This window comes from Ranitomeya variabilis, chromosome 2 (assembly GCF_051348905.1).
Source record: "Ranitomeya variabilis isolate aRanVar5 chromosome 2, aRanVar5.hap1, whole genome shotgun sequence".
NCBI classification, from domain to species: domain Eukaryota; kingdom Metazoa; phylum Chordata; class Amphibia; order Anura; family Dendrobatidae; genus Ranitomeya; species Ranitomeya variabilis.
In genome coordinates this window covers 553,261,570-553,281,660 of record NC_135233.1, presented here as the reverse complement: position 1 = coordinate 553,281,660, position 20,091 = coordinate 553,261,570, and the positions used below count along the sequence as shown (strand labels likewise).

Below are 20,091 nucleotides of genomic sequence, written 5' to 3'. Positions count from 1 at the left end.
AAGCGGGCTCAAGAGGCACATCAGTAGCTATAGCGAAGGGAATACCCTTTCAACCCCATAAAATAATATCAGACCCCAATGGTCGATATGTCCTAGTTAAAGGCCTCTTAGCTGGGAACTTAACTACCATCTGCAATCTATATGCACCCAACAAGAAGCATCTAAAATGGCTACTGAAAACACTCAAGAGAATAGAAGAATTCAGAGAAAGGACCCTCATCATAGGAGGAGTCTTAAACGTGGCATTAGAACCATTAATTGATACTACAAAAAAGAAAAGCGCTATATCCTATAAAAATCTTGCTAGGATTAAAACACTATTGGGAACTATGCAAATGATCGATATCTGGAGGTACCTACATCCGTCTGACCGAGACTTCACCTATTACTCCCACCCCCACAAGACTTACCACCAACTTGACTATATTTTTATCCCGAGGAAATTACTCTCAAATGCTCAAAATTCCAATATATTCCCCAATATTTATTCAGACCACTCCTTTGTAACACTACAGATGACGCTAGCCAAGCCCTTCTACACTAACAGAATGTGGCAACTAAATGAAACAATACTGGCACACCCCGAGACCTACACCCGCATCACGAAAACGCTTAAACAATAACTAAAAGATATCCTAAACATAAAATCTGCTAAGTGGTATGCATCATGGCGAACTAGAATGTTCGTTCATGGGGACAAAGCTACTAAATTCATGCTCTCAAGAATTAGACGACGTCAAGCCCGCACCTACATACATTCAATAAAAATGTCAAACGGACTAAGTACACAAGACTATACACAAATAGAAAAAGAATTCCTATCCTACTATAAACAGCTCTACAATATACGCCAATCAGAACCAGACATAGATAGATTAAGAAGGAAACAGGACATTAAAAACTCTCTGACCCACCTGAGACTGCCCCAATTATCAGAGTTGCAACAACATCAACTGACTAGGCCATTCCAAGCGGAGGAACTCCAGTCCGCCCTGTCCAAGAGTCCTGTCGGGAAAGCCCCCGGCCCTGATGGTCTCCCTATAACATACTATAAGTCCTTCTCCTCTATACTTCTCCCACACCTGCTAAAAATGTACAATGACATACAAAATGGGGAACATTTTTCTGCTCAAGCATTGGAAGCTAAAATCACATTAATCTATAAAGAAGGCAAAGACCAAGAGCTTTGTAGTAGCTACAGGCCGATATCGTTACTAAATGTTGATTTGAAGCTCTTTGCGAGTATGATAGCACGCAGAATAGCTGAATTTCTCCCGGAATTAATATTCTTGAATCAAGCGGGTTTTGTGGGGGGAAGAGAGGGGAAGGACAACACACATAAAATACTACACCTTATGCAATATGCAAGAAAGAGTAAACTCCCCATAGTTCTCCTAGGAACTGATGCAGAGAAGGCCTTTGACAGGGTGGACTGGACCTACCTAGAAGAGACACTGTATGGGTTTGGCTTCCCTCAACAGCTAGTCTCCACCATAATGAAGATGTACAAATGCCCAACGGCCCGTATTGGAATCAATAACTCATTAACAGATACGTTTTCCATTAACAACGGCACGCGACAGGGCTGCCCATTGTCGCCACTGTTGTTTGTGCTAGTGATGGAACCCCTACTAACCTCTATACAGCAGAATCAAGAAATAGAGTGCATAAAAACTGGGAAAACTCACCACAAAACCGCGGCTTTTGCCGATGACCTCTTGGTCATAATGACTAAGCCTCTTAGAAGCTTCCCAGCTCTCTTAAAGATTTTAAATGAATACAGCAATCTATCAAACTTCAAGGTCAATATGTCCAAATCTGAAGCATTGGATATTAACGTCCCCCTACACACCCTTAAAAAAGTGAAAGATCTATACCCATTCTCATGGCCCAAACGATACATCAATTATCTAGGTATCAAAATAAATAGAACTGATAAAGAACTGCTTGAAATCAACTATTACCCATTACTAGAACAGACTGCTGCAACAATCCGATCCTGGAGAGATCCGTACCTCTCATGGATGGGAAGGAAAAATATGATTAAGAGCCTGATATTACCCAAATTTACTTACCTATTCCAAACTTTACCCATCCATATCCCAGATACCTTTTTCACTAAGGTAAATTCACTCTTTTCCAACTATATATGGAAAAATACAAAACCCCGTATAGCTTTTCGCACATTGACACTACCTAGACCAAAAGGAGGAATGGGAGCTCCTGATATAAAGAAATACTATTACGCTGCAGTATTATCCCGTACAATAAGCATAATACGAAACTCCCAAGATAAGCAGTCAACAGAAATAGAAAATGAAATATCACCCTCCCCCCTTAGATCACTCTTACTGGTCCACACAAAAAGTCAGCCACCCTCCCCACACCCCAACCCACTCACACGAACTCTCCTAAAGATTTGGACCAAAACTTGTCACTCACTTGCCCCTCCTTCGTCTCCATTGATAACACTCTCTGATATCTTAGTTCACTCAATAAAAGACCAAGTCAAAAATATCCCACTAGACCAGATGATGGAAGACGGAGCACTCCTTCCACTAGCAGATATACGTAAGACGCCCGGTTTGGAGAACTTTAATTTCATGCACTATTCCACACTTAAAGATACATTAAAGAAAATACAATATTACTCAGACATGTCACGTAAACCCACCAAGTTTGAGACGATGTGCACCATGTCATCTAGACCTACAAAAATTCTATCCACAATCTATCAAACACTCTTAATGTCAGAGCTTAGTCCTAAAAGAGCCTACATATTAAAATGGGAAAATGATCTTAGATACACGTTCTCACAAGAACAAGTACAATATATTTATAACTCTTCCCATGGCCCTACAAGATGTGTTAAAACACAGGAAAACGCCTTCAAAGTAGTGTCCAGGTGGTATATCTCACAAACACAAATCCAATTTTGGCAGGCAAACACCGATGCCAAATGCTGGCGCTGCGGGTCCGAAGGCAGTGACTATTTTCACATATGGTGGACATGCCCAATTATACGTAATTTCTGGTTGATGACGGAGAAAACCATTCAAGACATAATAAGGAAAAAAGCGAAATTAACACCAGAGATTGCACTCCTAAATGTTACAGTTTGGCCCGGGCCCCCAAGAGCTAGCACCCTAGCCCAAAATATATTGGCAGCTGTCAAACTTTTAATCCCCACCTATTGGAAGTCCAAGAACATACCAAATTCTCAACAATTGCTAAAGAAAACAGATCAATTATATCACATGGCCGAGGTGGTTTCCTTAGTAAATCATACATATACAAAGTTCAAAGAGATATGAAACCCCTGGATTACTTTCAGAGAGAGTTATCATTGACAGATAAAAGAAATAATTCTCATTGTCACCAAACCAAAACATGATGCCCCCCCCATACCCTCCCACCTTCATTCCCCTATGATTACCCCTTCTATCTTTGTCTATGTTATTTCTACTCTTTCCCCCCATTTTTGTATTTCTCTTACTATAGGACTGATTCTAAAGCAGCCAAATTTAACTTCCTGATAAACGGATAGTGCTAGACAATCCCTAGATTTATTCATTATTTTTCCTAATTTGAGTCTAAAGACGTCGATATAGTTCAATAGATACTCCTGTAATCTATCTGTTTCTCATAATAATTGTAATGTTTATGCCCATCTCTTTAAACTGTTGGCTGTAAAAATTGTGTTTATCTTTTATGAAAATTCAATAAAAAGAACATTGAAAATAAAAAGGAAATGGAAACAGAACTACACCTGGCTTAGCTGTGACGTTGTATCTCTATATACAAGTATACCCCATGATGTAGCGATGAGAGCTTTACAATTCCACTTAACAGATTATGGTCACTACTCCCAAGATTTGATTAATTTTGCTTTAAAAGTTACTTTTTTCCTCATCAAGCATAATATTTTTTCATTTGATGGAGGAATATTTAAACAAACGTCGGGAGTACCCATGGGGACCAAATAATCACCGTCTTTAGCAAATTTAACAATTTAGATAACAGAGTATCTACATTTGTTTGGATCTGCTGCTGCTCGACGTCCAGGTCAGGACAAACTCCTGTGCTCCGTGCCTTTGGTCTGGTTGGTGAGCTGGCTATGGCTTTTTACAGCCGATTTCTGCATTTTATGTTAGATACCAATTGGGACAGTTATGCACAATTTCCTATTTTTAAAAGGGGTCTGTCTAGTATTGTAACAGATGAACTAGCCCGCTCTGAGTCACCACAAGAGCTAGAGACATTTATACAGCATTGTGTGCGCATAGACATTCACCTTACTGAGCGTAGGCAGGAGAAATTTGCTGCATATAACCGTGTTTCTAGCTTTTCCCTTCCTTCCAAAGAGCCTGCAGGTAAAACCTCTCGGGAGGTGGAGGAGGTGCCCATGCAAATTGATTCCGTTCAGAGGCGCGAGATCAATGAGTGCCGGGAGCATCGCCTTCGTGAAAGTCTATGTTTCTACTGCGGCCAGTCTGACCACTTCTTGATCAATTGTCCTAAGTGTCCTAGACGGCCTAACAAGGTGCTAGCAGCAATAGAGGAGTATGACAACTGTGATGATGAATCTGACATCTCTGAATGTAGCCTGCCTTTAAACGTTGTATTCCATTCACTTTCTATGACTTCACCCCCCAAGGAGCTGAAGGAAAAGAACTCTCACTGTTCTCTCCCTATTAAGATCCTGTGTTCAGGACAGTGGATTTCCAGTTCAGCTATGATTGACTCTGGTGCAGGTGGCAATTTCATGGATATCGCATTTGCCAAGGAACATGGTATTAAAATTCAGCAAAGAGCCTCTCCAATTACCATGGAAACAGTGGATGGGTCACCTTTAATCTATGGGCCTGTGGATCAGGAGACCGTACCCCTTGAAATTTTGTTGGAGCCTAATCATCAGGAGCAACTTTCTTTCTTGCTAATTTCTTCTCTTCATTTTCCTGTGATTTTAGGCATTCCTTGGTTGCGTTCTCAGAACCCAATTATCAACTGGGAGACCAAGGAGATTATCTTTCCAACAAGTAGCAACTCAGCGATAACAGAAGCTGTCCCTGAGTCCACGGCTACGGAACCACATGTACAGGTATTTTCTTTACCTCCAGCTTATAAAGAGTTCTCTGACATGTGTTACAAGAAGAATGCAGATCAGCTTCCTCCACACAGGCATTATGACTGTCCCATTGAGCTGCTTCCCGGGGCAGCCATTCCTTTTGGTAACATATACCCTTTGGCGGCACCTGAGCTTCAAGCCTTAAAAGAGTATATTGATGAAAATCTGGCCAAAGGCTTCATACGTCCTTCTTCCTCACCAGCAGGGGCACCTATCTTTTTTGTAAAGAAGAAGGATGGGACCCTGAGACCCTGTGTTGACTATCGAGAATTCAATAAGGTAACCGTACAAAACCGTTACCCTTTGCCTCTGATTCCCGAATTACTTGAAAGAGTCCGCCATGCTAAGGTGTTCTCTAAACTGGATCTTCGTGGGGCTTATAATTTGGTGCGTATTCGTCCAGGGGATGAGTGGAAGACAGCATTCAGATGCTGGTATGGACACTTTGAATCTCTTGTGATGCCCTTCGGGCTTTGTAACGCCCCTGCAACATTTCAACACCTTGCTAATAACATTTTCAGAGATTTGTTGGACCAGTTTGTAGTGATCTATTTGGACGATATACTAATCATTTCTGACTCTCTACAGGAACATGAAGAACATGTCAAAACTGTTTTAAGACGCCTGAAAGAGAACCATCAGTATATTAAGCCGGAGAAATGTGAGTTCCATCGTTCTGAGACACAGTTCTTAGGTTATATCATCTCTCCCCAGGGGCTGAACATGGAATCTGATAAGATTCAGGCTATCCTTGACTGGCCGGTACCCAAGAACGTTAAGGAGGTCCAACGTATTATTGGTTTTGCAAATTTCTACAGACGCTTCATTCGAAATTTTTCTGATATTGTCTGTCCCATTACTTCCTTGACAAAGAAGGAAAAGCCCTTTAAGTAGTCATCACAGGCTCAAGAAGCTTTTGATCGGCTTAAGATCTGTTTCACATCAGCACCGCTGTGGATACACCCAGATCCAACACTTCCTTTCATTGTGGAGGTGGACGCTTCTGATAATGCTTTGGGGGCTATTCTCTCCCAAAGAACTGGAGAGAAGGGTCTGCTACATCCTTGTGCTTTCTTTTCCCATAGACTAACCTCAGCAGAGAAGAATTATGATGTGGGAGACAAGGAATTGCTGGCTATTATTGCGGCTTTCAAAGAATGGAGGCATCATCTGCAAGGAGCTGCACAACAGATCATAGTGCTATCTGACCATCGCAATCTAGAGTTCCTTAGATCCGCTAGATGTCTTTCTCCTTGTCAGGCTCGATGGAACTTATTTTTAAATCAATTTAACTTTGTTATCTCGTACCGTCTAGGTTCTTGTAATGGGAAGGCTGATGCTTTATCCCAAATCCATGCTGCAGATTCCGTACCTGGAGCCCCATCCAAGACCATTCTATCTGATGCCAATTTCATCGGAGTTATCCATGATCAGGACTTGTGGAAGGAGTGCAGGGAGGCCTATGAAGGTGATGTATTGCTGGCCAACTGTTGTGAACTCTGTTTTCGGGCTCCCTCTTGTGGTCACTGGTGGTATGGTGTGACTTTTGCTTTGGGCTCCCCCTGGTGGCTTTGTTTGTTATCCTGCTGGTCTCTGGCTATCAGCTGGTTCGTTATCCTCTGGGAGGTTCCTATATAGCTCTGTTTTACTTCCACTTGTGGCCGGCTGTCGATGTAATCAGTGCTACTCAGATTCCTTCTGACTACCTTGCTCCCAGTCCATCCAGGATAAGCTAAGTTTTGTTTGCTCATTTTTTGATCAGCAGTGTTTATCATGTTTTCTGTTGCAGCTTGCTAAAATGTAATTCCCTTGCTTGCTGGTTGCTCTAGTGGGCTGAGTTTCTCCCCACACACCGTTAGTTGGTGTGTGGGTTCTTGAAATCTCAGGATGGATATTTTGTAAGGGTTTTTTATTGATCGCATAGACCCCTGCTCTATTTTCTGCTTTCTAGTACTAGTGGGCCTCTTTTGCTGAATCTGATTTCATCCCTATGTATGTGCCTTCTTCTTACTTCACCGTTAATATTTGTTGGGGGCTTCTATATCTTTGGGAATTATTTTTCTGGAGGCAAGTGAGGTCTTTCTTTCTCTTTAGGGGTAGCTAGTTCCTCAGGCTGGCTCGAGACGTCTAAGAATTTTTTGGGCACGTTCACCGGCTGCCTCTAGTTGTTTTGGATGGGTTCAGATTTGCGATCAGTCCAGTTGCCATCTCCCTAGAGCTCGTCCTTAGTTTAATCACTTGCTTATCTATTTGTGATCCTCCGCCACTTGGGATCATAACAGTACAGCCGGCCCGTAAAGTGTTAATTGCATGGCAGAAGCAGGAGAAAAGAAGCCTTGAGAATTTTTTTTTTTTTTTTTTGTTGCCGTGTGTCTAGCTGCTGTGGCTGCTTCTCTCCTCCTCTTAATCTTGGTGTGGCTCTGAGTTCAGCTGCTGACATGGATGTCCAGAGCTTGGCTTCCAGTCTGGATCATCTTGCTGCTAGGGTTCAAAGTTTTCAGGATATTGTTGTTCACAGTCCTATGTCAGAGCCTAGAATACCTATTCCGGAGTTGTTTTCTGGAGATAGATCTAGGTTCCTGAATTTTAGGAACAATTGTAAGTTGTTTCTTTCTTTGAAACCTCGTTCCTCTGGTGATGCCGTTCAGCAAGTTAAGATTATCATTTCCTTTTTGCGTGGTGACCCCCAAGATTGGGCCTTCGCATTGGCGCCAGGGGATCCTGCATTGCTTAAGTGTAGATGCGTTTTTTCTAGCCCTTGGATTGCTCTATGAGGAACCTAATCTTGAGAACCAGGCTGAAAAAACGTTATTGGCCCTCTCGCAGGGGCAAGATGAAGCAGAGGTGTACTGCCAGAAATTTCGGAAGTGGTCGGTGCTTACTCAGTGGAATGAGTGTGCCCTGGCTGCAAATTTCAGAGAAGGTCTTTCTGAAGCCATTAAGAATGTCATGGTGGGGTTCCCTACGCCTGCAGGTCTGAATGAGTCAATGACTCTGGCCATTCAGATTGATCGGCGTTTGCGGGAGCGCAAACCTGTGCACCATTTGGCGGTGTCTTCTGAACAGACACCTGAATCTATGCAATGTGACAGAATTCTGACCAGAAGTGAACGGCAAAATTATAGATGGCAAAATGGGTTGTGCTTTTACTGTGGTGACTCAGCTCATGTTATCTCAGCATGCTCTAAGCGCAAAAAAAAGGTTGATAAATCTGTCACCATTGGTACTTTACAGCCTAAGTTCATTTTGTCTGTTACCCTGATTTGTTCCCTGTCATCTTATCCGGTTAATGCTTTTGTAGATTCAGGTGCCGCCCTGAGTCTGATGGATTGGTCATTTGCCAGGCGCTGTGGTTTTGATTTGGAGCCTTTAAAATTCCCTATTCCACTAATTGAATTCTACACCATTGGCTACGAATAGACCTCAGTACTGGACACAAGTGACCATGTGCATGACTCCTGTTCATCGGGAGGTGATTCGCTTTCTTGTACTGCATAATTTGCATGATGTCGTCGTGTTGGGTCTACCATGGTTGCAGACTCATAATCCAGTCCTGGATTGGAAAGCTATGTCGGTGTCAAGTTGGGGTTGTCAGGGAATTCATGGTGACGCTCCTGTGGTGTCAATTGCTTCGTTCACTCCTTCTGAAGTCCCTACGTTTTTGTCAGACTACCAGGATGTATTTGAGGAGCCCAAACTCAATTCTGTACCTCCTCATAGGGACTGTGATTGTGCTATAAATTTGATTCCTGGTAGTAAGTTTCCTAAGGGACGACTTTTCAATTTACCTGTGCCGGAGCATGCTGCCATGCGGAGTTATATAAAGGAGTCTTTAGAGAAGGGACATATTCGCCCGTCCTCATCCCCTCTTGGTGCAGGATTCTTTTTTGTGGCTAAAAAGGATGGTTCCCTGAGACCCTGTATTGATTATCGCCTTTTGAATAAAATCACGGTCAAATTTCAGTATCCTTTGCCATTGTTAACTGATTTGTTTGCTCGCATTAGGGGGTCTAGTTGGTTCACCAAGATAGATCTTCGTGGTGCATATAACCTTGTGCGTATAAAACAGGGTGATGAATGGAAAACTGCATTTAATACGCCTGAAGGCCATTTTGAGTACTTGGTGATGCCTTTTGGACTTTCTAATGCTCCTTCAGTCTTTCAGTCCTTTATGCATGACATCTTCCGTGAATATCTGGATAAGTTTATGATTGTGTATCTGGATGATATTCTGGTTTTTTCGGATGATTGGGAGTCTTATGTTAAGCAGGTCAGGATGGTCTTTCAGGTCCTACATGACAATGCTTTATTTGTGAAGGGCTCAAAATGTCTTTTTGGAGTCCAGAAGATTTCTTTTTTGGGTTTCATTTTTTCTCCTTCTACTATTAAGATGGACCCAGTCAAGGTTCAGGCTATTCATGACTGGACTAAATTAAATCAATAATCCCCAAGTACCGGAATATAAATAATTTCTTAAATAACTTCTCAGTTCTCAGTATATAATAATCACATATAACCCCTGCTATGAGTCAAACAATATCAAGAAAGGGTCGGAGAGTTTCTTAAATGTCTAACAAAATTTATTACATCAAAAATCATAATAAACATAAAATTACAAAAATGACACTAATAGCGGGATAATAAGGAGAAGATACTTATTACATCCTATGTTGCAAAAATATCAATATGTAATTATTCCATATTTGTTGGTCCCATTGGGAATCCCAACCTAAAAAAATTGCTCAATATATCAAATATATAACATAATAATTCAGGTTAGTGCTATTAACCCAGCCATAGCTATATGTGTATGGCTGGTGAAAATCAAGAGGTAGAAAGTAGTATTGCAGGCAGCATTCCCTATGTAAGTATATATATAAGGCTTGTCAGTCCTAGCAGTAGGGGGAATGGTGCGAGCTAAAGTTATAAATCTAGAATGAAAAAGTGCTATAGTGCATATAATATATTAAGACAATAGGTAGCTAGCACATAATGAGCAATGCAACTTACAGGTTTGTATTTGTAAATGTGAGATCTCTCCACCCGCCGCCTCAACGCGCGTTTCACCGATCTTCTTCAGGAGGCGTGGCTTAATGACGCGAGTGTGTCAGTATAAATAGTCCAATAGACCAATCAGAATCTAGTATTGTGCCCGATATCAATCATAGCGACGCATGCGTAGATCCTACTGCGCTCCGTGATGAGCACTTCCGTCAGCGCTCAGTGGAACGCACGCCATCCACCGCTGCTAAGCAGCAGCGATGACGTGTGTATACCTAGAGAGCACGCCGGGAAGGCCGAGCGCAGGGGAACCACGCATGCGTACTGACTGTTTAATGATCAAGGATGACTAAGTGTAGGATTTCAAGCGTGCAAATTGAATGCTAGCCAAAATGGACTATAACATATAGCGGAGGTAAGGGGGCAACTGCGATAAAGTACCCAATTGTAGCAATATAATCATGCATTAAAATTAGTGCAGAAAAAATATATTATATACTATATATGAACAACATAATATAAATTATAAAGTAAATAGTGAAATTAGAACAATTACAGCAATATTAAGATGATGACATATAATAACCATCATTATGGTGTAGAAAGTGAAGATTAAAATTACTAGAATTAATATATACACTCAAAATTATAAATACTAACATTATTATATATAAATACATAGTGATAATAGTGATATTCTATTAGAAAAAGATAATATATCAATACAAATATATAAATATTTAAAATATATAAATATAATACAAAGATGATTATGTAGACAATTGGCCATTAATAAATCCGCATAAGATTTGGAGTGTCCCTAAGAAATATAAGCAATGGAAAAATAAAAATGAAAAATATAAAGAAAAAATAATAAATAAAAATAATAATTATAGAAATAAAATTAAAAGTAAAAAATGAATAAATATAAATAAATACTAAAATGAAAAATAAATAAAAATAAATATAATAGAAAATATAAATAAATGTCCAAATAAACACATCTCTATAGCTTTATTGCACGCAGCTTGTATTCATAAAGTCCTGGTTGGAAATTTCATCTTTATCCCTAAGGTATATTGGAGGCAACCATATCAGTGATGATAATAAATCTGAAAGATAACATATAATTAAAATCTTAAAAACACACAAAACACGAAAGACATTAAAAGCCCATATAGGATTAGAACTAATTAAAAAATAGGGGGACAATGGTTATTTAAATATTCAGAGAAATGACCCAAAACCATGGCTCTCATTTAAACCGTAAGGGGTAAGTGAATTGAGTCTGAAAATCCAACGACTCTCTACTTGGGATAGTATTTTGAACAAATTCCCTCCCCTTATACCCAGAGTTACCTGGTCTATTGCCATGATTTGAAGCCCCCTAGCATCTGAATTGTGAAATGCCCTAAAATGGCGAGGAAGTGTCTTCAGTTGTTCATCATGTTCAGTATTTTTAGATTTTTCAATATCCCGCACGTGTTCTCTTATTCTTATACGAAGTTCTCTTGTGGTCATGCCGATGTATATTTTATGGCATGGACAACGTGCAAGATAAATTACTCCTTGAGATGGTCAAGTCAAATATTTCCTGATTGTATATTTTCGAGATTCGTCAGCGTTGTAAAATTCTTTACTTTTAACAGTATTGGCACATCCTTTGCATCTTTTGCAAGGAAAAAACCCTTTTATTTCTCCAAAAATATTATGCTGAACAGATTTTACAGAAGAGTAATGACTTCTAACCAGCATGTCAGCTAGATTTTTAGATCTTTTAGCGGTTATAAGTGGTTTTGGAGTGAGGGTTTTCTTTAAGATAGGATCAGTAAAGAGAACATCCCATCGACTATGAATAATTTTTGTAAAGTCTTTCCATTGACTATTATAGGGTGTAATTAGTCTCACCTTAGATGAATCTGAAATTTCTTCTTTTTTCTTTTGCTGATATAATAGTTGGTTTCTTGTGACTTGTTGTGTTTTTTTTATAGGCATATTGAATTGGTCTATGACCATAGCCTCTTTCTCTAAATCTTGAATAAAGATCTTTGGCTTGCTCCTGATAAGCCTCTTCCGTAGAGCATATTCTCTTAGCTCTTATGTATTGTCCCACTGGGATGGAGCGAATTGTACATGGCAGATGAGAGGATTGTGCATGTAGAAATGAATTGGTGGCAGTTGGTTTTCTAAAGATAGTTGTAAGAATAGAGCCATCATTATTGATAGATATATCAATATCAAGAAACGTAACTTTACGTCCGTATGAATAAGTCAGATAAATGTTAGAATTATTATCATTAAATGCTGTCATTACGTTTTTAAGTTCATCTACAGTCCCCTCCCAGACAAACATGATGTCATCTATATATCTGATCCAATTTTGGATTTTATCAATACCAGGAATATTAGAACATTGCAATAAGTCCCGTTCCCAAAGGCCTAAAAATAAATTAGCGTATGAGGGGGCACATGAGGCCCCCATCGCTGTACCCTGTACTTGGAGGAACACTTGATCTTTAAAAGTAAAGCAGTTATGAGTCAGGATAAATTCCAACAAAGTAAGGAGAAGTTTACAAAGATTGTTATCAAGATTACTATTCTGTAGAAACCAAGTTATTGCTGCTATTCCTTGAGTATGTTTAATTGAGGTATATAGTGCTTCTACGTCCGCAGTAACAAGGATCATGTTATCATCAAGATGGAGTTGGTCTAATCTTTTTAGTGCCGCGGTTGTATCAAGGGTGAATGACGGCAAAGTGGTTACAATCGGTTTAAGATAGTAGTCAATTATTTTACATATGATCTCAGTAAGACTCTCATTGCCTGATACGATGGGACGTCCGGGAGGGTCTAGGGCATTTTTGTGTAATTCCGGGAGGAGATAGAAAGTTGGAAGTTTTGGCTTCAATTTCTCTATCACCTCCAGCAATTTTTTTGAAATAATTCCCTCCTCGTAAGCCTCCAGTAAAATGCTCACTAATTCCCTTTGATATTCTTCAGTAGGATTATAAGTTAATTTTTTATAACATTGGCTGTTAGATAACAATTTAAAGGCTTGTCTCTCATATAATTCGTTTGGCCAGATAACTAAGTTTCCCCCTTTATCTGCTCTTTTAAAGGTGACATCTTTCCATTCTTGTAACTCTTGAATTATTTTTCTCTCTTTTAAATCACTAGATTTAAAATAATATTTATGATTTATTTTTTCGATGTCTTCAGTCACCAGTTTAACAAAGACATCGACAGCTGGACAAGAGTTAATATTAGGAAATTTTTTTGATTTATTAAAGAGAAAATTGGGGAAGGTGCTCACCGAATCAGGGGGATTACTTTCGTCTGCCAATGATTCAAGAATAGCCAGGGCTTCCTTTTCTTCCTCCGAATTCAATGTTATCCCCATAGCAGATTTTTCGTGAAATCGTTTTAAGATTAATTTCCGTGCAAACAGATGGATATCCTTTATCGTCGTGAATATGTCTAATGATTGGGGAGGAGAGAAGGTTAGACCTTTTTCAAGTAATAACATTTGATCATCAGAGAGTACATGAGATGATAAATTGATTACCTTTGGCTGGTCAGTGCGTTTCTTATTCTGCCTATCTTGGTATTGATTTCTTCCTCCAAATCGAGTTTTAATTCGTCTCGGATTATGGTATTCAGCTTCATATGTGGAGGGAGCACTACTAGATGCAGAAGTAACGGAGGAGATAGATGGACTCCTAGTAGCATTAGTGACTTTATTGCCTTCTTGTGATCTAATTTGCCATCGATAGATCTTTTTTTGTTCATAATCTTGTTTGTCCCTCTGGTATTTTTTCATTTTAGTAGAACTGATTTGTTGTTCCCATTTTTCAAGTTCTATATTAATGTCATGATAGAATTTATTAAATTCATCGGTACTTAGTCCTGATGTAAGATCTTTCTGTATTGAATTTAGTTCCAAATCAATTTCGTCCAGAAGAGATGTATTTTTAGCATTTATAATTTCCATAAAATTTTTAGAGCACAAAGATGCTGTATCCATCCATTTATTGGTAAGTTCAGGGTCATCCAGCCCAAAAGTAGGGTATAATTGAATTCTTAAACCACGGGGAACAATATTTTGGGCTATATAATTATCTAGAGATGCTTTTGTCCACCATATTTTTGTTTTTTTATTAACCAAATTCTTATATTTAGTTTTCAGTTCCTTAAGATCATTATGGGCAGAATTAAAATTAGGATCAATAGTGCCATTTTGTTTAAAATGGTTTGTAGCTTTATCTTGCCAGGCTTTTTCTCTGGCCTTAAGGTCCATTATGGAGATATAAACTGTTATAAAACAGAATGTACACAATTAAATCAATAATCCCCAAGTACCGGAATATAAATAATTTCTTAAATAACTTCTCAGTATATAATAATCACATATAACCCCTGCTATGAGTCAAACAATATCAAGAAAGGGTCGGAGAGTTTCTTAAATGTCTAACAAAATTTATTACATCAAAAATCATAATAAACATAAAATTACAAAAATGACACTAATAGCGGGATAATAAGGAGAAGATACTTATTACATCCTATGTTGCAAAAATATCAATATGTAATTATTCCATATTTGTTGGTCCCATTGGGAATCCCAACCTAAAAAAATTGCTCAATATATCAAATATATAACATAATAATTCAGGTTAATGCTATTAACCCAGCCATAGCTATATGTGTATGGCTGGTGAAAATCAAGAGGTAGAAAGTAGTATTGCAGGCAGCATTCCCTATGTAAGTATATATATAAGGCTTGTCAGTCCTAGCAGTAGGGGGAATGGTGCGAGCTAAAGTTATAAATCTAGAATGAAAAAGTGCTATAGTGCATATAATATATTAAGACAATAGGTAGCTAGCACATAATGAGCAATGCAACTTACAGGTTTGTATTTGTAAATGTGAGATCTCTCCACCCGCCGCCTCAACGCGCGTTTCACCGATCTTCTTCAGGAGGCGTGGCTTAATGACACGAGTGTGTCAGTATAAATAGTCCAATAGACCAATCAGAATCTAGTATTGTGCCCGATATCAATCATAGCGACGCATGCGTAGATCCTACTGCGCTCCGTGATGAGCACTTCCGTCAGCGCTCAGTGGAACGCACGCCATCCACCGCTGCTAAGCAGCAGCGATGACGTGTGTATACCTAGAGAGCACGCCGGGAAGGCCGAGCGCAGGGGAACCACGCATGCGTACTGACTGTTTAATGATCAAGGATGACTAAGTGTAGGATTTCAAGCGTGCAAATTGAATGCTAGCCAAAATGGACTATAACATATAGCGGAGGTAAGGGGGCAACTGCGATAAAGTACCCAATTGTAGCAATATAATCATGCATTAAAAATAGTGCATGATTATATATGGTTGCATGATTTGATATGGTTGCCTCTGATATACCTTAGGGATAAAGATGAAATTTCCAACCAGGACTTTATGAATACAAGCTGCGTGCAATAAAGCTATAGAGATGTGTTTATTTGGACATTTATTTATATTTTCTATTATATTTATTTTTATTTATTTTTCATTTTAGTATTTATTTATATTTATTCATTTTTTACTTTTAATTTTATTTCTATAATTATTATTTTTATTTATTATTTTTTCTTTATATTTTTCATTTGTATTTTTCCATTGCTTATATTTCTTAGGGACACTCCAAATCTTATGCGGATTTATTAATGGCCAATTGTCTACATAATCATCTTTGTATTATATTTATATATTTTAAATATTTATATATTTGTATTGATATATTATCTTTTTCTAATAGAATATCACTATTATCACTATGTATTTATATATAATAATGTTAGTATTTATAATTTTGAGTGTATATATTAATTCTAGTAATTTTAATCTTCACTTTCTACACCATAATGATGGTTATTATATGTCATCATCTTAATATTGCTGTAATTGTTCTGATTTCACTATTTACTTTATAATTTATATTATGTTGTTCATATATAGTATATAATATATTTTTTCTGCACTAATTTTAATGCATGATTATATTGCTACAATTGGGTACTTTATCGCAGTTGCCCCCTTACCTCCGCTATATGTTATAGTCCATTTTGGCTAGCATTCAATTTGCACGCTTGAAATCCTACAATTAGTCATCCTTGATCATTAAACAGTCAGTACGCATGCGTGGTTCCCCTGCGCTCGGCCTTCCCGGCGTGCTCTCTAGGTATACACACGTCATCGCCGCTGCTTAGCAGCGGTGGATGGCGTGCGTTCCACTGAGCGCTGACGGAAGTGCTCATCACGGAGCGCAGTAGGATCTACGCATGCGTCGCTATGATTGATATCGGGCACAATACTAGATTCTGATTGGTCTATTGGACTATTTATACTGACACACTCGCGTCATTAAGCCACGCCTCCTGAAGAAGATCGGCGAAACGCGCGTTGAGGTGGCGGGTGGAGAGATCTCACATTTACAAATACAAACCTGTAAGTTGCATTGTTCATTATGTGCTAGCTACCTATTGTCTTAATATATTATATGCACTATAGCACTTTTTCATTCTAGATTTATAATTTAGCTCGCACCATTCCCCCTACTGCTAGGACTGACAAGCCTTATATATATACTTATGCAGCGCCCCAGAGTCCTGGTCGTTGCAGTACTGTGGCTCCGCCACTATGGGGAGCTATGGTGCGTCTGATGGCACTGAAGGAGTTCATCTGATCAGGTATCACAGACACCAATACATTTCACAGTCGGGCCTCCGGGGGGAGCTAAGGGTTCTATTCACTAGGCCACTCCCCACCATAGTGGGTAAACTGGGGGTCAGGCAGGAAGTTAGATCAGAAAGCTGACTGGGTTGGAACCAGGCAACACCTTGTGGCAGAGGGTGTTGTAGGGGAAGATACAGTAGGGTCTCTGTCAGGGGTGGGATCCTGACAGAGGCTTGGCAACTTGAACGAACGTAACGGGACCGTGCCTGCTCCGGGTAGCGGCGGTGCCCAAGGAAGGACTAGAAGCGAGATAGATTGTGCTGAGTGAGAAACGAGATCACGCAAAAGGAGAAATACCAGTAGGAGTCGTGCTGTAAGACCGAAGCAACATCCTACTGAGGCGCACTACCGGTTGCCGGAACGCCGAGGGAGTATCATAACATTCAGCTTCAAGCAATACTCCAAACAGCGGCAGGACAGTCAGTTTAAGGCGGGCTGTCTAACTTTAATCACCTATGCAGTCTTGGGGGGCAACTTGTGGAGAGGGGCGACTCTAGGGTCCCGGAAGAGCTCCGAGCCTACCCGTCAAACGGGTGCCGTTCCAACCAGAACATCAGGGAGGGACGGAGGATTAGCAGAACATCATCTAATCGAGTTGTGAGGGAACTTAAGAAACAGACACAACAGTTGTGGGGGACTTTCTGTAAGCGCAGCAGGGAAGGACCACAACACATAGCGCTAGAAGGAAGGCACCGATTTCCACCTGTGAAGAGAACTCTGGAGGTGCCATTGGACCGGCTGGACTTGCGCAGCCTGGTGAACCGTGTTCCGGACTGAGGACCCAGAGATCTTCAGTAAAGAGGTAAAGAGACTGCAACCTGGTGTCCTCGTTATTTACTGCACCGCACTACTACGGCACCACCACCGTCACCCGTCACATCATTCACTGTGCGCCCCTCGGCAGGGCCACGGATCGGGCCTAACCACCGTGACAACCCCAGAGCAGAGACTCAGAGGCCCGGTATCGGGTACCCCTCGGCCCTGCGGCAGTGGGGGCGCCGCACTTACATAGGGAATGCTGCCTGCAATACTACTTTCTACCTCTTGATTTTCACCAGCCATACACATATAGCTATGGCTGGGTTAATAGCACTAACCTGAATTATTATGTTATATATTTGATATATTGAGCAATTTTTTTAGGTTGGGATTCCCAATGGGACCAACAAATATGGAATAATTACATATTGATATTTTTGCAACATAGGATGTAATAAGTATCTTCTCCTTATTATCCCGCTATTAGTGTCATTTTTGTAATTTTATGTTTATTATGATTTTTGATGTAATAAATTTTGTTAGACATTTAAGAAACTCTCCGACCCTTTCTTGATATTGTTTGACTCATAGCAGGGGTTATATGTGATTATTCATGACTGGACGCAGCCTACATCTGTTAAGAGTCTTCAGAAGTTCTTGGGTTTTGCTAATTTTTACCGTCGCTTCATAGCTAATTTTTCTGGCGTTGTTAAGCCTTTGACGGATTTGACCAAGAAGGGTTCTGATGTGACTAATTGGTCTTCTGCGGCTGTGGAGGCCTTTCGGGAGCTGAAGCGTCGGTTTTCTTCGGCTCCGGTCTTATGTCAGCCAGATGTCTCACTTCCCTTCCAGGTGGAGGTTGATGCTTCCGAGATTGGAGCAGGGGCTGTTTTGTCGCAGAGAAGCCCCGATGGCTCTGTGATGAAGCCATGTGCTTTCTTTTCAAGAAAGTTTTCGCCTGCCGAGCGGAATTATGATGTCGGTAATCGGGAGCTGTTGGCTATGAAGTGGGCATTTGAGGAGTGGCGACATTGGCTCGAGGGAGCTAAACATCGTGTGGTGGTCTTGACTGACCACAAGAATTTGATTTATCTCGAGTCGGCCAAGCGGCTGAATCCCAGACAGGCTCGTTGGTCGTTGTTTTTCTCTCGTTTTGATTTCATGGTCTCGTACCTGCCGGGTTCGAAGAATGTGAAAGCTGATGCTCTTTCTAGGAGTTTTGTGCCTGACTCTCCTGGAGATTCAGAGCCGGCTGGTATCCTTAGAGAAGGGGTGATTTTGTCTGCCATCTCCCCATATTTGCGACGTGTGCTGCAAGAGTTTCAGGCGGATAGACCTGACCGCTGTCCACCGGAGAGACTGTTTGTCCCGGATAGATGGACCAACAGAGTCATCTCCGAGGTTCATTCTTCGGTGTTGGCGGGCCATCCTGGAATATTTGGTACCAGAGACTTGGTGGCCAGGTCTTTTTGGTGGCCTTCCTTGTCACGGGATGTGCGTTCCTTTGTGCAGTCTTGTGGAATTTGTGCTCGGGCGAAGCCTTGCTGTTCTCGTGCCAGTGGTTTGCTGTTACCTTTGCCTGTCCCGAAGAGGCCTTGGACGCACATTTCCATGGATTTTATTTCAGATCTCCCTGTCTCTCAGAGAATGTCTGTCATCTGGGTGGTGTGTGATCGTTTTTCTAAGATGGTCAATTTGGTGCCCTTGCCTAAGTTGCCTTCCTCCTCCGAGTTGGTTCCACTGTTTTTTCAAAATGTGGTTCGTTTGCACGGGATTCCTGAGAACATTGTTTCTGACAGAGGATCCCAGTTTGTGTCTAGATTTTGGCGGACCTTTTGTGCTAAGTTGGGCATTGAATTGTCTTTTTCGTCGGCCTTCCATCCTCAGACGAATGGCCAAGCCGAGCGAACTAATCAGACCTTGGAGACTTATTTAAGATGTTTTGTTTCTGCTGACCAGGACGACTGGGTTACTTTTTTACCGTTGGCCGAGTTTGCCCTTAATAATCGGGCTAGTTCTGCTACTTTGGTTTCTCCTTTTTTTTGTAATTCGGGGTTTCATCCTCATTTTTCCTCGGGTCAGGTGGAGCCTTCTGACTGTCCTGGAGTGGATGTTGTGGTGGATAGGTTGCATCAGATTTGGAATCATGTGGTGGACAATTTGAAGTTGTCACAAGAGAAGGCTCAGCTCTTTGCCAACCGCCGTCGCTGTGTGGGTCCCCGACTTCGCGTTGGGGACTTGTGTCATGTTCTCAATGGCAAGAGAACATAGCATAAGCATATATAGGAACTAGCTCTTGGAAGATGGGAACTGAGCTGACCATGAACTAAACCTAACGCACAACTAGCAGTGGCCGGGTAGCATGCCTACGTTGATTCTAGATGCCCAGCACCAGCCGGAGGACTAAATAATGCTAGCAGAGGAAA

The 20,091-nt window shown here is 40.6% G+C and overlaps 1 long non-coding RNA gene across 1 annotated transcript; it reads right to left on the bottom strand.

Moving 5' to 3' along the window:
- Positions 1-11,785: 11,785 nt before the first annotated feature.
- On the bottom strand, positions 11,786-14,082 carry LOC143809706 (uncharacterized). Its single transcript, XR_013222407.1, has 3 exons — positions 13,695-14,082; positions 13,443-13,606; positions 11,786-12,315 (listed from the first exon to the last, which is right to left on the bottom strand). It is a non-coding gene; the product is annotated as an uncharacterized LOC143809706 (long non-coding RNA).
- Positions 14,083-20,091: the final 6,009 nt, after the last annotated feature.